The sequence below is a fragment of the Cryptomeria japonica genome, unplaced genomic scaffold, assembly GCF_030272615.1.
Source record: "Cryptomeria japonica unplaced genomic scaffold, Sugi_1.0 HiC_scaffold_164, whole genome shotgun sequence".
In the NCBI taxonomy this organism is placed as follows: Eukaryota; Viridiplantae; Streptophyta; class Pinopsida; order Cupressales; family Cupressaceae; genus Cryptomeria; species Cryptomeria japonica.
This window is the reverse complement of record NW_026728986.1, coordinates 125,531-137,500: the sequence shown is the minus strand read 5'-3', so window position 1 is coordinate 137,500 and position 11,970 is coordinate 125,531. Positions and strand designations below refer to the sequence as shown.

Sequence of the window (11,970 nt, the reverse complement as noted above, 5' to 3'; positions counted from 1 at the left end):
CCGAAGTGTGCTCCAAGGTGCGGCGTGCACGAAGTCGGAGCCCGGTTTGCCCCGGGTGCGCACCTCGCGTGCACCTTCGCCGCGGTGGGCACCATGGCGTGCACGAAGTCGGAGCCCGGTTTGCCCCGGGTGCGCACCTCGCGTGCACCTTCGCCGGGTGTGGGCACCTTGGTGTGCAGACCTTGGCTGGGTTGCGCGCCCTGGTGGGCACCATGGTGCGCACCAAGGAGCGCTCCGAAGTGTGCTCCAAGGTGCGGCCTGCACGAAGTCGGAGCCCGGTTTGCCCCGGGTGTGCACCTCGGGTGGGCACCTTGGTGCGCATGCCTTGCCTGGGCTGCGCACCAGGGCGGGCTCAAGATGGCACCCGCGTTCCTTTTTTTTCACTATCTTTCAAAACGGAAATTTTAAAATCTCATTTTTTTTTGCCTTTTTCTGGAAATTAGTGAAGGCAGCGCATCAAAGGTGCGCACCTCGCTGCCCACCACGGTGCGCAACGCCGGTGGGCACCCGGGAGTGCTTCGAAGTGTGCTCCAAGGTGCTGCGTGCACGTTGTCGGAGCCCGGTTTGCCCCGGGTGCGCACCTCGCGTGCACCTTCGTCGGGGTGGGCACCTTGGCTGGGTTTGCCCCGGCTGCGCTCCGAAGCGGGGTTATTGGAGCGCCGCCTCTTTTTTTGTCGGAGCGTTTGGTGGGGTTTCTCGCATTGGCTCTTCCGAGGCCCGGTTGCCACCCTGGCGCGCACGAAGTCGGAAGTAGGGTTAATTGCCCGGGTGCGCACCTTTGCCAGGGTGGGCACCTTACCTGGGCTGCGCACCAGGGCGGGCTCAAGATGGCACGCGCGTTCCGTTTTTTTCACTATCTTTCAAAACGGAAATTTTAAAATCTCCTTTTTTTTTTGCCTTTTCTGGAAATTAGTGAAGGCAGCGCATCAAAGGTGCGCACCTCGCTGCCCACCTTGGTGTGCTCTGAGGTGCGCACCCGGGAGCGCTACGAAGTGTGCTCCAAGGTGCGGCGTGCACGTTGTCGGAGCCCGGTTTGCCCCGGGTGCGCACCTCGCCTGCACCTTGGCCGGGGTGGGCACCTTGGCTGGGTTTGCCCAGGGTGCGCTCCGAAGCGGGGTTACTGGAGCGCCCCCTCTTTTTTTGTCAGAGCGTTTGGTGGGGTTTCTCGCATTGGCTCTTCCCAGGCCCGGTTGTTGGGTGCGCTCCCACCCTGGCGCGCGCGAAGTTGGAAGTTGGGTTAATTGCCCGGGCGCGCACCTTCGCCAGGGTGGGCACCTTGGTGCGCACACCTTGGCTGGGCTGCGCACCAGGGCGGGCTCAAGATGGCACCAGCATTCCCTTTTTCTCACTATCTTTCAAAACGGAAATTTTAAAATCTCGTTTTTTTTTTGCCTTTTATGGAAATTAGTGAAGGCATCGCATCAAAGGTGCGCACCTCGCTGCCCACCTTGGTGTGCTCCGAGGTGCCCACCACGGTGCGCAACGCCGGTGCGAACCCGGGAGCGCCCCGATGTGTGCTCCAAGGTGCGGCGTGCACGAAGTCGGACCCCGGTTTGCCCCGGGTGCGCACCTCGCGTGCACCTTGGTGCGCACACCTTGGCTGGGTTGCGCGGCCTGGTGGGCACCATGGTGCGCACCAAGGAGCGCTCCGAAGTGTGCTCCAAGGTGCGGCGTGCACGAAGTCGGAGCCCGGTTTGCCCCGGGTACGCACCTCGCGTGCACCTTCGCCGGGGTGGGCACCTCGGCTGGGTTGCGCGCCCTGGTGCGCACCAAGGAGCGCTCCGAAGTGTGCTCCAAGGTGCGGCGTGCACGAAGTCGGAGCCCGGTTTGCCCCGGGTGCGCACCTTCGCCGCGGTGCGCACCATGGCGTGCACGAAGTCGGAGCCCGGTTTGCCCCGGGTGCGCACCTCGCGTGCACCTTCGGCGGGGTTGCGCGCCCTGGTGGGCACCATGGTGCGCACCAAGGAGCGCTCCGAAGTGTGCTCCAAGGTGCGGCGTGCACGAAGTCGGAGCCCGGTTTGCCCCGGGTGCGCACCTCGCGTGCACCTTCGGCGGGGTTGCGCGCCCTGGTGGGCACCATGGTGCGCACCAAGGAGCGCTCCGAAGTGTGCTCCAAGGTGCGGCGTGCACGAAGTCGGAGCCCGGTTTGCCCCGGGTGCGCACCTCGCGTGCACCTTCGCCGCGGTGGGCACCATGGCGTGCACGAAGTCGGAGCCCGGTTTGCCCCGGGTGCGCACCTCGCGTGCACCTTCGCCGGGGTGGGCACCTCGGCTGGGTTGCGCGCCCTGGTGCGCACCAAGGAGCGCTCCGAAGTGTGCTCCAAGGTGCGGCGTGCACGAAGTCGGAGCCCGGTTTGCCCCGGGTGCGCACCTCGCGTGCACCTTCGCCAGGGTGGGCACCTCGGTGCGCACACCTTCTCAATGTTTTCTTGCCTTTTCTGGAAATTGGTGAAGGCAGCGCATCAAAGGTGCGCACCTCGGTGTGCTCCGAGGTGCGAACCCGAGAGCGCTCCGAGGTGCCCACGAAGTCGAAAGTCGGGTTAATTGCATTGTTTTCCCCGGGTGCGCTCCGAGGTGCGCAACATCGGCGCGCACCAAGGAGGGCTCCGAAGTGTGCTCCAAGGTGCGCACGATGGCGTGCACCTCTGGTGCGCACGATTCGGAGCTCGGTTTGACCGGGGTGCGCACACCTTGGCTGGGTTGCGCACCTTTTGTGCGCTCCAAGGTGCGCACGAAGTCGGAGCTCGGTTTGCCCCGGGTGCGCACCTTCGCCAGGGTGCGCACCTTGATGCGCACGCCTTGGCTGGGCTGCGCACCTTGGTGGGCGCCATGGTGCGCACCTTTCGTGCGCTCCAAGGTGCGCACGAAGTCGGAGCTCGGTTTGCCCCGGGTGCGCACCTTGGTGGGCGCCATGGTGCACTCCGAGGTGCCCAAGATTGGTGCGCACCAAGGAGCGCTCCGAAGTGCGCTCCAAGGTGCGCGCGAAGTCGAAAGTTGGGTTAATTGTCCGGTTTGCCTCGGGTGCGCACCTTGCGTGCACCTTCGCCAGGGTGGGCGCCTTGGTGCGCACACCTTGGCTGGGCTGCGCACACCTTGGCACCCGCGTTTCCTTCATTTTAAATTTTTTTTTTTTACAATCTCTCAAGTGGGAAATTCTATAATCTCAACTTTTTTTGCCTTTTCAGGAAACTTTTGAATGGAGCGCATCATTGGTGCGCTCCGAAGTGTGCTCCAAAGCTCTCTCCAGCTGCGTGCACCTGCCCCGGCCGCGCACCCGGCCCCGCCCAGCTTCGCTCACCTGTCCCGGGCGTCTGGTGCGGAACCTTAGAGTAAGAAACATCACCGTGCACCTTGGCCAACGTGCGCGACTCGACCGAGCGCGCACTGGCCGAGGTGCACACCGATTTCACCTGGGTGCGCGCGCAGCACCTCGGGCGCACCGGGGTGCGCGCACAACGCCCGGGTTGCACCGTGGCCTGTGTGCTCGGGGCGCCTCGGGTGCGCGCTCGGTGTCGCCCCCGCGCGCGCGGTAGTGCGGGCAGCGCACCCCGGCCCGGCCCGGCCCCGACGAGAACGCAAACGGGCAAAAGGTTTATTCAAATAGCATTGCGATGCCCGGCGAAAAACTAAAAAAGGGTGCAACACCGGGACTTCCCGGGAGGTCACCCATCCCAGTACTACTTCGGCCCAAGCGCACTTAACTGCGGAGTTCTGATGGGATCCGGTGCACTAACGCTGGTATGATCGCACCCGTTATGAGCTTGTCGCAGTGTGTACTTAGCAAACCGCGACCCACGTGCGAATCCACCCCGGCCACCCACCCCCGTCGAGGTGCACACCCTCCCTCGCGAAGTGCGCCCCGTTCGCCAAGTGTGAGCCCTGCCCGGGTGCGCGCACCTTGCTAGGGCGTCGGGTGTGCACCCGGCCCGGCCTACGTGCGTGCACCTGTAGGGGGCGTCGTGTGCGTGCAGTGTCCCGTCTGCAACGCGGTGCCCACACACCACCTCGGGCGCAACGACCTGCGCTCACATGTGGGCCGAGTGCACCTTGGTGCATGTTCGGGGCGCCTCGGGTGCACGCTCGATCTTGCCCCGGTGCACCAAGGCGCTCGGTTTGCCCCGGGTGCGCACTTGGTGCAAGGTGGGCACCCAAAATAGGGATCAAGCACCAAAACACAAGTTTCGGGATGCAAAATGGGACCCAAGGACCACAAATGCGTTCCAAGACCCATGATGGGTCCACGAGAACAAAAATGTGTTCCGAGACTTAATAAACAAATATTGGGTTTTAGGAGAAGAAACATGCTCTGATGCCCAAAACGAGAATCGACCCCGAAAAGGCCACAGGCCAAAAGTGGGATGCGAGACAAAAAAAAATGGGACCCGAGGACCAAAATTGGGTTCCCAGGTCGAAGACAGGGCAACCGGACAAGAAACGACCTCTAAGGCTCGAAATGAGTCCCGACGACTAAAACTTGACAAGAAGCACCCATCAGGCACCCAACTCGACACCCATGGGATGCCGACCCACCCGGGCTTCCACCTAGCACACCTTGGCACCCACCCACCCTCGCACCCAACCTCGCACCCAACTTAGCACCTTTGAACCCACATTGGCACTCACCCTGACCCTGGCACCTTGGAACCCACATTGGCACTCACCTTGACCCTGGCACCCACCTTTGCACTCACCTTGGGACCCACCCTGGCTCCCACCTCGGCACCCACCCAGACACCCACCTTGGTTCCTTGGCACCCACCTTGGATCCTTGGCACCCACCCCGACACCCACCTTGGCACGCAACTTGGCTACTTGCCACCCACCTTGGCTCCTTGACGCCCACCCCGACAACCACCCCGTGACCTACCCTGGCTAGGGTTGGTGCACACCCACCCTGGTGCCCACCTTGGCACCCACCCTATGACCCACCTTGGCACGCACCTTAGTACCCACCCCGTTACCCACCCTAGGACCCACCCCGTGACCCACCTTGGCCAGGGTGGGTGCCTTGGTGCGCACAACTTGCCTGGGCTGCACACCAGGGCGGGCTCAAGATGGCACCCGCGTTCCGTTTTTTTCACTATCTTTCAAAACGGAAATTTTAAAATCTCATTTTTTTCTTTTTTTTGCCTTTTCTGGAAATTAGTGAAGGCAGCGCATCAAAGGTGCGCAATGCTGGTGCGAACCCGGGAGCGCTCCGATGTGTGCTCCAAGGTGCGGCGTGCACGAAGTCCGAGCCCGATTTGCCCCGGGTGCGCACCTCGCGTGCACCTTCGCCGGGGTGAGCACCTTGGCTGGGTTGCGCGCCCTGGTGCGTACCAAGGAGCGCTCTGAAGTGTGCTCCAAGGTGCGGCGTGCACGAAGTCGGAGCCCGGTTTGCCCCGGGTGTGCACCTCGGGTGCGCACCTCGCGTGCACCTTCGCTGCGGTGGGCACCTTGGCTGGGTTGCGCGCCTTGGTGGGCACCATGCAGTGCACGAAGTCGGAGCCCGGTTTGCCCCGGGCGCGCACCTCCGCCAGGGTGGGCACCTTGGTGCGCACAACTTGCCTGGGCTGCGCATCAGGAAGGGCTCAAGATGGCACCCGCGTTCCGTTTTTTTCACTATCTTTCAGAACGGAAATTTTAAAATATCGTTTTTTTTTTGCCTTTTCTGGAAATTAGTGAAGGCAGCGCATCAAAGGTGCGCAACGCTGGTGCGAACCTGGGAGCGCTCCGATGTGTGCTCCAAGGTGCGGCGTGCACGAAGTCGGAGCCCGGTTTGCCTCGGGTGCGCCCTGGTGGGCACCATGGTGCGCACCAAGGAGCGCTCCGAAGTGTGCTCCAAGGTGCGGCCTGCACGAAGTCGGAGCCCGGTTTGCCCCGGGTGTGCACCTCGGGTGGGCACCTTGGTGCGCATGCCTTGCCTGGGCTGCGCACCAGGGCGGGCTCAAGATGGCACCCGCGTTCCTTTTTTTTCACTATCTTTCAAAACGGAAATTTTAAAATCTCATTTTTTTTTGCCTTTTTCTGGAAATTAGTGAAGGCAGCGCATCAAAGGTGCGCACCTCGCTGCCCACCACGGTGCGCAACGCCGGTGGGCACCCGGGAGTGCTTCGAAGTGTGCTCCAAGGTGCTGCGTGCACGTTGTCGGAGCCCGGTTTGCCCCGGGTGCGCACCTCGCGTGCACCTTCGTCGGGGTGGGCACCTTGGCTTGGTTTGCCCCGGCTGCGCTCCGAAGCGGGGTTATTGGAGCGCCGCCTCTTTTTTTGTCGGAGCGTTGGTTGTGGGGTTTCTCGCATTGGCTCTTCCGAGGCCCGGTTGCCACCCTGGCGCGCACGAAGTCGGAAGTAGGGTTAATTGCCCGGGTGCGCACCTTTGCCAGGGTGGCACCTTACCTGGGCTGCGCACCAGGGCGGGCTCAAGATGGCACGCGCGTTCCGTTTTTTTCACTATCTTTCAAAACGGAAATTTTAAAATCTCCTTTTTTTTTTGCCTTTTCTGGAAATTAGTGAAGGCAGCGCATCAAAGGTGCGCACCTCGCTGCCCACCTTGGTGTGCTCTGAGGTGCGCACCCGGGAGCGCTACGAAGTGTGCTCCAAGGTGCGGCGTGCACGTTGTCGGAGCCCGGTTTGCCCCGGGTGCGCACCTCGCCTGCACCTTGGCCGGGGTGGGCACCTTGGCTGGGTTTGCCCAGGGTGCGCTCCGAAGCGGGGTTACTGGAGCGCCCCCTCTTTTTTTGTCAGAGAGTTTGGTGGGGTTTCTCGCATTGGCTCTTCCCAGGCCCGGTTGTTGGGTGCGCTCCCACCCTGGCGCGCGCGAAGTTGGAAGTTGGGTTAATTGCCCGGGCGCGCACCTTCGCCAGGGTGGGCACCTTGGTGCGCAAACCTTGGCTGGGCTGCGCACCAGGGCGGGCTCAAGATGGCACCAGCATTCCCTTTTTCTCACTATCTTTCAAAACGGAAATTTTAAAATCTCGTTTTTTTTTTGCCTTTTATGGAAATTAGTGAAGGCATCGCATCAAAGGTGCGCACCTCGCTGCCCACCTTGGTGTGCTCCGAGATGCCCACCACGGTGCGCAACGCCGGTGCGAACCCGGGAGCGCCCCGATGTGTGCTCCAAGGTGCGGCGTGCACGAAGTCGGACCCCGGTTTGCCCCGGGTGCGCACCTCGCGTGCACCTTGGTGCGCACACCTTGGCTGGGTTGCGCGGCCTGGTGGGCACCATGGTGCGCACCAAGGAGCGCTCCGAAGTGTGCTCCAAGGTGCGGCGTGCACGAAGTCGGAGCCCGGTTTGCCCCGGGTGCGCACCTTCGCCGCGGTGGGCACCATGGCGTGCACGAAGTCGGAGCCCGGTTTGCCCCGGGTGCGCACCTCGCGTGCACCTTCGCCGGGGTGGGCACCTCGGCTGGGTTGCGCGCCCTGGTGCGCACCAAGGAGCGCTCTGAAGTGTGCTCCAAGGTGCGGCGTGCACGAAGTCAGAGCCCGGTTTGCCCCGGGTGTGCACCTCGGGTGCGCACCTCGCGTGCACCTTCGCTGCGGTGGGCACCTTGGCTGGGTTGCGCGCCTTGGTGGGCACCATGCAGTGCACGAAGTCGGAGCCCGGATTGCCCCGGGCGCGCACCTCCGCCAGGGTGGGCACCTTGGTGCGCACAACTTGCCTGGGCTGCGCACCAGGAAGGGCTCAAGATGGCACCCGCGTTCCGTTTTTTTCACTATCTTTCAGAACGGAAATTTTAAAATCTCGTTTTTTTTTGCCTTTTCTTGAAATTAGTGAAGGCAGCGCATCAAAGGTGCGCAACGCTGGTGCGAACCTGGGAGCGCTCCGATGTGTGCTCCAAGGTGCGGCGTGCACGAAGTCGGACCCCGGTTTGCCCCGGGTGCGCACCTCGCGTGCACCTTGGTGCGCACACCTTGGCTGGGTTGCGCGCCCTGGTGGGCACCATGGTGCGCACCAAGGAGCGCTCCGAAGTGTGCTCCAAGGTGCGGCGTGCACGAAGTCGGAGCCCGGTTTGCCCCGGGTGCGCACCTCGCGTGCACCTTCGCCGCGGTGGGCACCATGGCGTGCACGAAGTCGGAGCCCGGTTTGCCCCGGGTGCGCACCTCGCGTGCACCTTCGCCGGGGTGGGCACCTTGGTGTGCAGACCTTGGCTGGGTTGCGCGCCCTGGTGGGCACCATGGTGCGCACCAAGGAGCGCTCCGAAGTGTGCTCCAAGGTGCGGCCTGCACGAAGTCGGAGCCCGGTTTGCCCCGGGTGTGCACCTCGGGTGGGCACCTTGGTGCGCATGCCTTGCCTGGGCTGCGCACCAGGGCGGGCTCAAGATGGCACCCGCGTTCCTTTTTTTTCACTATCTTTCAAAACGGAAATTTTAAAATCTCATTTTTTTTTGCCTTTTTCTGGAAATTAGTGAAGGCAGCGCATCAAAGGTGCGCACCTCGCTGCCCACCACGGTGCGCAACGCCGGTGGGCACCCGGGAGTGCTTCGAAGTGTGCTCCAAGGTGCTGCGTGCACGTTGTCGGAGCCCGGTTTGCCCCGGGTGCGCACCTCGCGTGCACCTTCGTCGGGGTGGGCACCTTGGCTGGGTTTGCCCCGGCTGCGCTCCGAAGCGGGGTTATTGGAGCGCCGCCTCTTTTTTTGTCGGAGCGTTTGGTGGGGTTTCTCGCATTGGCTCTTCCGAGGCCCGGTTGCCACCCTGGCGCGCACGAAGTCGGAAGTAGGGTTAATTGCCCGGGTGCGCACCTTTGCCAGGGTGGGCACCTTACCTGGGCTGCGCACCAGGGCGGGCTCAAGATGGCACGCGCGTTCCGTTTTTTTCACTATCTTTCAAAACGGAAATTTTAAAATCTCCTTTTTTTTTTGCCTTTTCTGGAAATTAGTGAAGGCAGCGCATCAAAGGTGCGCACCTCGCTGCCCACCTTGGTGTGCTCTGAGGTGCGCACCCGGGAGCGCTACGAAGTGTGCTCCAAGGTGCGGCGTGCACGTTGTCGGAGCCCGGTTTGCCCCGGGTGCGCACCTCGCCTGCACCTTGGCCGGGGTGGGCACCTTGGCTGGGTTTGCCCAGGGTGCGCTCCGAAGCGGGGTTACTGGAGCGCCCCCTCTTTTTTTGTCAGAGCGTTTGGTGGGGTTTCTCGCATTGGCTCTTCCCAGGCCCGGTTGTTGGGTGCGCTCCCACCCTGGCGCGCGCGAAGTTGGAAGTTGGATTAATTGCCCGGGCGCGCACCTTCGCCAGGGTGGGCACCTTGGTGCGCACACCTTGGCTGGGCTGCGCACCAGGGCGGGCTCAAGATGGCACCAGCATTCCCTTTTTCTCACTATCTTTCAAAACGGAAATTTTAAAATCTCGTTTTTTTTTTGCCTTTTATGGAAATTAGTGAAGGCATCGCATCAAAGGTGCGCACCTCGCTGCCCACCTTGGTGTGCTCCGAGGTGCCCACCACGGTGCGCAACGCCGGTGCGAACCCGGGAGCGCCCCGATGTGTGCTCCAAGGTGCGGCGTGCACGAAGTCGGACCCCGGTTTGCCCCGGGTGCGCACCTCGCGTGCACCTTGGTGCGCACACCTTGGCTGGGTTGCGCGGCCTGGTGGGCACCATGGTGCGCACCAAGGAGCGCTCCGAAGTGTGCTCCAAGGTGCGGCGTGCACGAAGTCGGAGCCCGGTTTGCCCCGGGTACGCACCTCGCGTGCACCTTCGCCGGGGTGGGCACCTCGGCTGGGTTGCGCGCCCTGGTGCGCACCAAGGAGCGCTCCGAAGTGTGCTCCAAGGTGCGGCGTGCACGAAGTCGGAGCCCGGTTTGCCCCGGGTGCGCACCTTCGCCGCGGTGCGCACCATGGCGTGCACGAAGTCGGAGCCCGGTTTGCCCCGGGTGCGCACCTCGCGTGCACCTTCGGCGGGGTTGCGCGCCCTGGTGGGCACCATGGTGCGCACCAAGGAGCGCTCCGAAGTGTGCTCCAAGGTGCGGCGTGCACGAAGTCGGAGCCCGGTTTGCCCCGGGTGCGCACCTCGCGTGCACCTTCGGCGGGGTTGCGCGCCCTGGTGGGCACCATGGTGCGCACCAAGGAGCGCTCCGAAGTGTGCTCCAAGGTGCGGCGTGCACGAAGTCGGAGCCCGGTTTGCCCCGGGTGCGCACCTCGCGTGCACCTTCGCCGCGGTGGGCACCATGGCGTGCACGAAGTCGGAGCCCGGTTTGCCCCGGGTGCGCACCTCGCGTGCACCTTCGCCGGGGTGGGCACCTCGGCTGGGTTGCGCGCCCTGGTGCGCACCAAGGAGCGCTCCGAAGTGTGCTCCAAGGTGCGGCGTGCACGAAGTCGGAGCCCGGTTTGCCCCGGGTGCGCACCTCGCGTGCACCTTCGCCAGGGTGGGCACCTCGGTGCGCACACCTTCTCAATGTTTTCTTGCCTTTTCTGGAAATTGGTGAAGGCAGCGCATCAAAGGTGCGCACCTCGGTGTGCTCCGAGGTGCGAACCCGAGAGCGCTCCGAGGTGCCCACGAAGTCGAAAGTCGGGTTAATTGCATTGTTTTCCCCGGGTGCGCTCCGAGGTGCGCAACATCGGCGCGCACCAAGGAGGGCTCCGAAGTGTGCTCCAAGGTGCGCACGATGGCGTGCACCTCTGGTGCGCACGATTCGGAGCTCGGTTTGACCGGGGTGCGCACACCTTGGCTGGGTTGCGCACCTTTTGTGCGCTCCAAGGTGCGCACGAAGTCGGAGCTCGGTTTGCCCCGGGTGCGCACCTTCGCCAGGGTGCGCACCTTGATGCGCACGCCTTGGCTGGGCTGCGCACCTTGGTGGGCGCCATGGTGCGCACCTTTCGTGCGCTCCAAGGTGCGCACGAAGTCGGAGCTCGGTTTGCCCCGGGTGCGCACCTTGGTGGGCGCCATGGTGCACTCCGAGGTGCCCAAGATTGGTGCGCACCAAGGAGCGCTCCGAAGTGCGCTCCAAGGTGCGCGCGAAGTCGAAAGTTGGGTTAATTGTCCGGTTTGCCTCGGGTGCGCACCTTGCGTGCACCTTCGCCAGGGTGGGCGCCTTGGTGCGCACACCTTGGCTGGGCTGCGCACACCTTGGCACCCGCGTTTCCTTCATTTTAAATTTTTTTTTTTTACAATCTCTCAAGTGGGAAATTCTATAATCTCAACTTTTTTTGCCTTTTCAGGAAACTTTTGAATGGAGCGCATCATTGGTGCGCTCCGAAGTGTGCTCCAAAGCTCTCTCCAGCTGCGTGCACCTGCCCCGGCCGCGCACCCGGCCCCGCCCAGCTTCGCTCACCTGTCCCGGGCGTCTGGTGCGGAACCTTAGAGTAAGAAACATCACCGTGCACCTTGGCCAACGTGCGCGACTCGACCGAGCGCGCACTGGCCGAGGTGCACACCGATTTCACCTGGGTGCGCGCGCAGCACCTCGGGCGCACCGGGGTGCGCGCACAACGCCCGGGTTGCACCGTGGCCTGTGTGCTCGGGGTGCCTCGGGTGCGCGCTCGGTGTCGCCCCCGCGCGCGCGGTAGTGCGGGCAGCGCACCCCGGCCCGGCCCGGCCCCGACGAGAACGCAAACGGGCAAAAGGTTTATTCAAATAGCATTGCGACGCCCGGCGAAAAACTAAAAAAGGGTGCAACACCGGGACTTCCCGGGAGGTCACCCATCCCAGTACTACTCCGGCCCAAGCGCGCTTAACTGCGGAGTTCTGATGGGATCCGGTGCACTAATGCTGGTATGATCGCACCCGTTATGAGCTTGTCGCAGTGTGTACTTAGCAAACCGCGACCCACGTGCGAATCCACCCCGGCCACCCACCCCCGTCGAGGTGCACACCCTCCCTCGCGAAGTGCGCCCCGTTCGCCAAGTGTGAGCCCTGCCCGGGTGCGCGCACCTTGCTAGGGCGTCGGGTGTGCACCCGGCCCGGCCTACGTGCGTGCACCTGGAGGGGGCGTCGTGTGCGTGCAGTGTCCCGTCTGCAACGCGGTGCCCACACACCACCTCGGGCGCAACGACCTGCGCTCACATG

The 11,970-nt window shown here is 63.4% G+C and overlaps 2 non-coding genes across 2 annotated transcripts; both read right to left on the bottom strand.

The window, feature by feature from the left end:
* Nucleotides 1–3,632: 3,632 nt before the first annotated feature.
* On the bottom strand, nt 3,633–3,751 carry LOC131867138 (5S ribosomal RNA). The gene has a single exon (XR_009365730.1). It is a non-coding gene; the product is annotated as a 5S ribosomal RNA (ribosomal RNA).
* A 7,820-nt stretch (nt 3,752–11,571) lies between these two features.
* LOC131867137 (5S ribosomal RNA) lies at nt 11,572–11,690 on the bottom strand. Its single transcript, XR_009365729.1, has one exon. It is a non-coding gene; the product is annotated as a 5S ribosomal RNA (ribosomal RNA).
* Between the last annotated feature and the right edge of the window lie 280 nt (nt 11,691–11,970).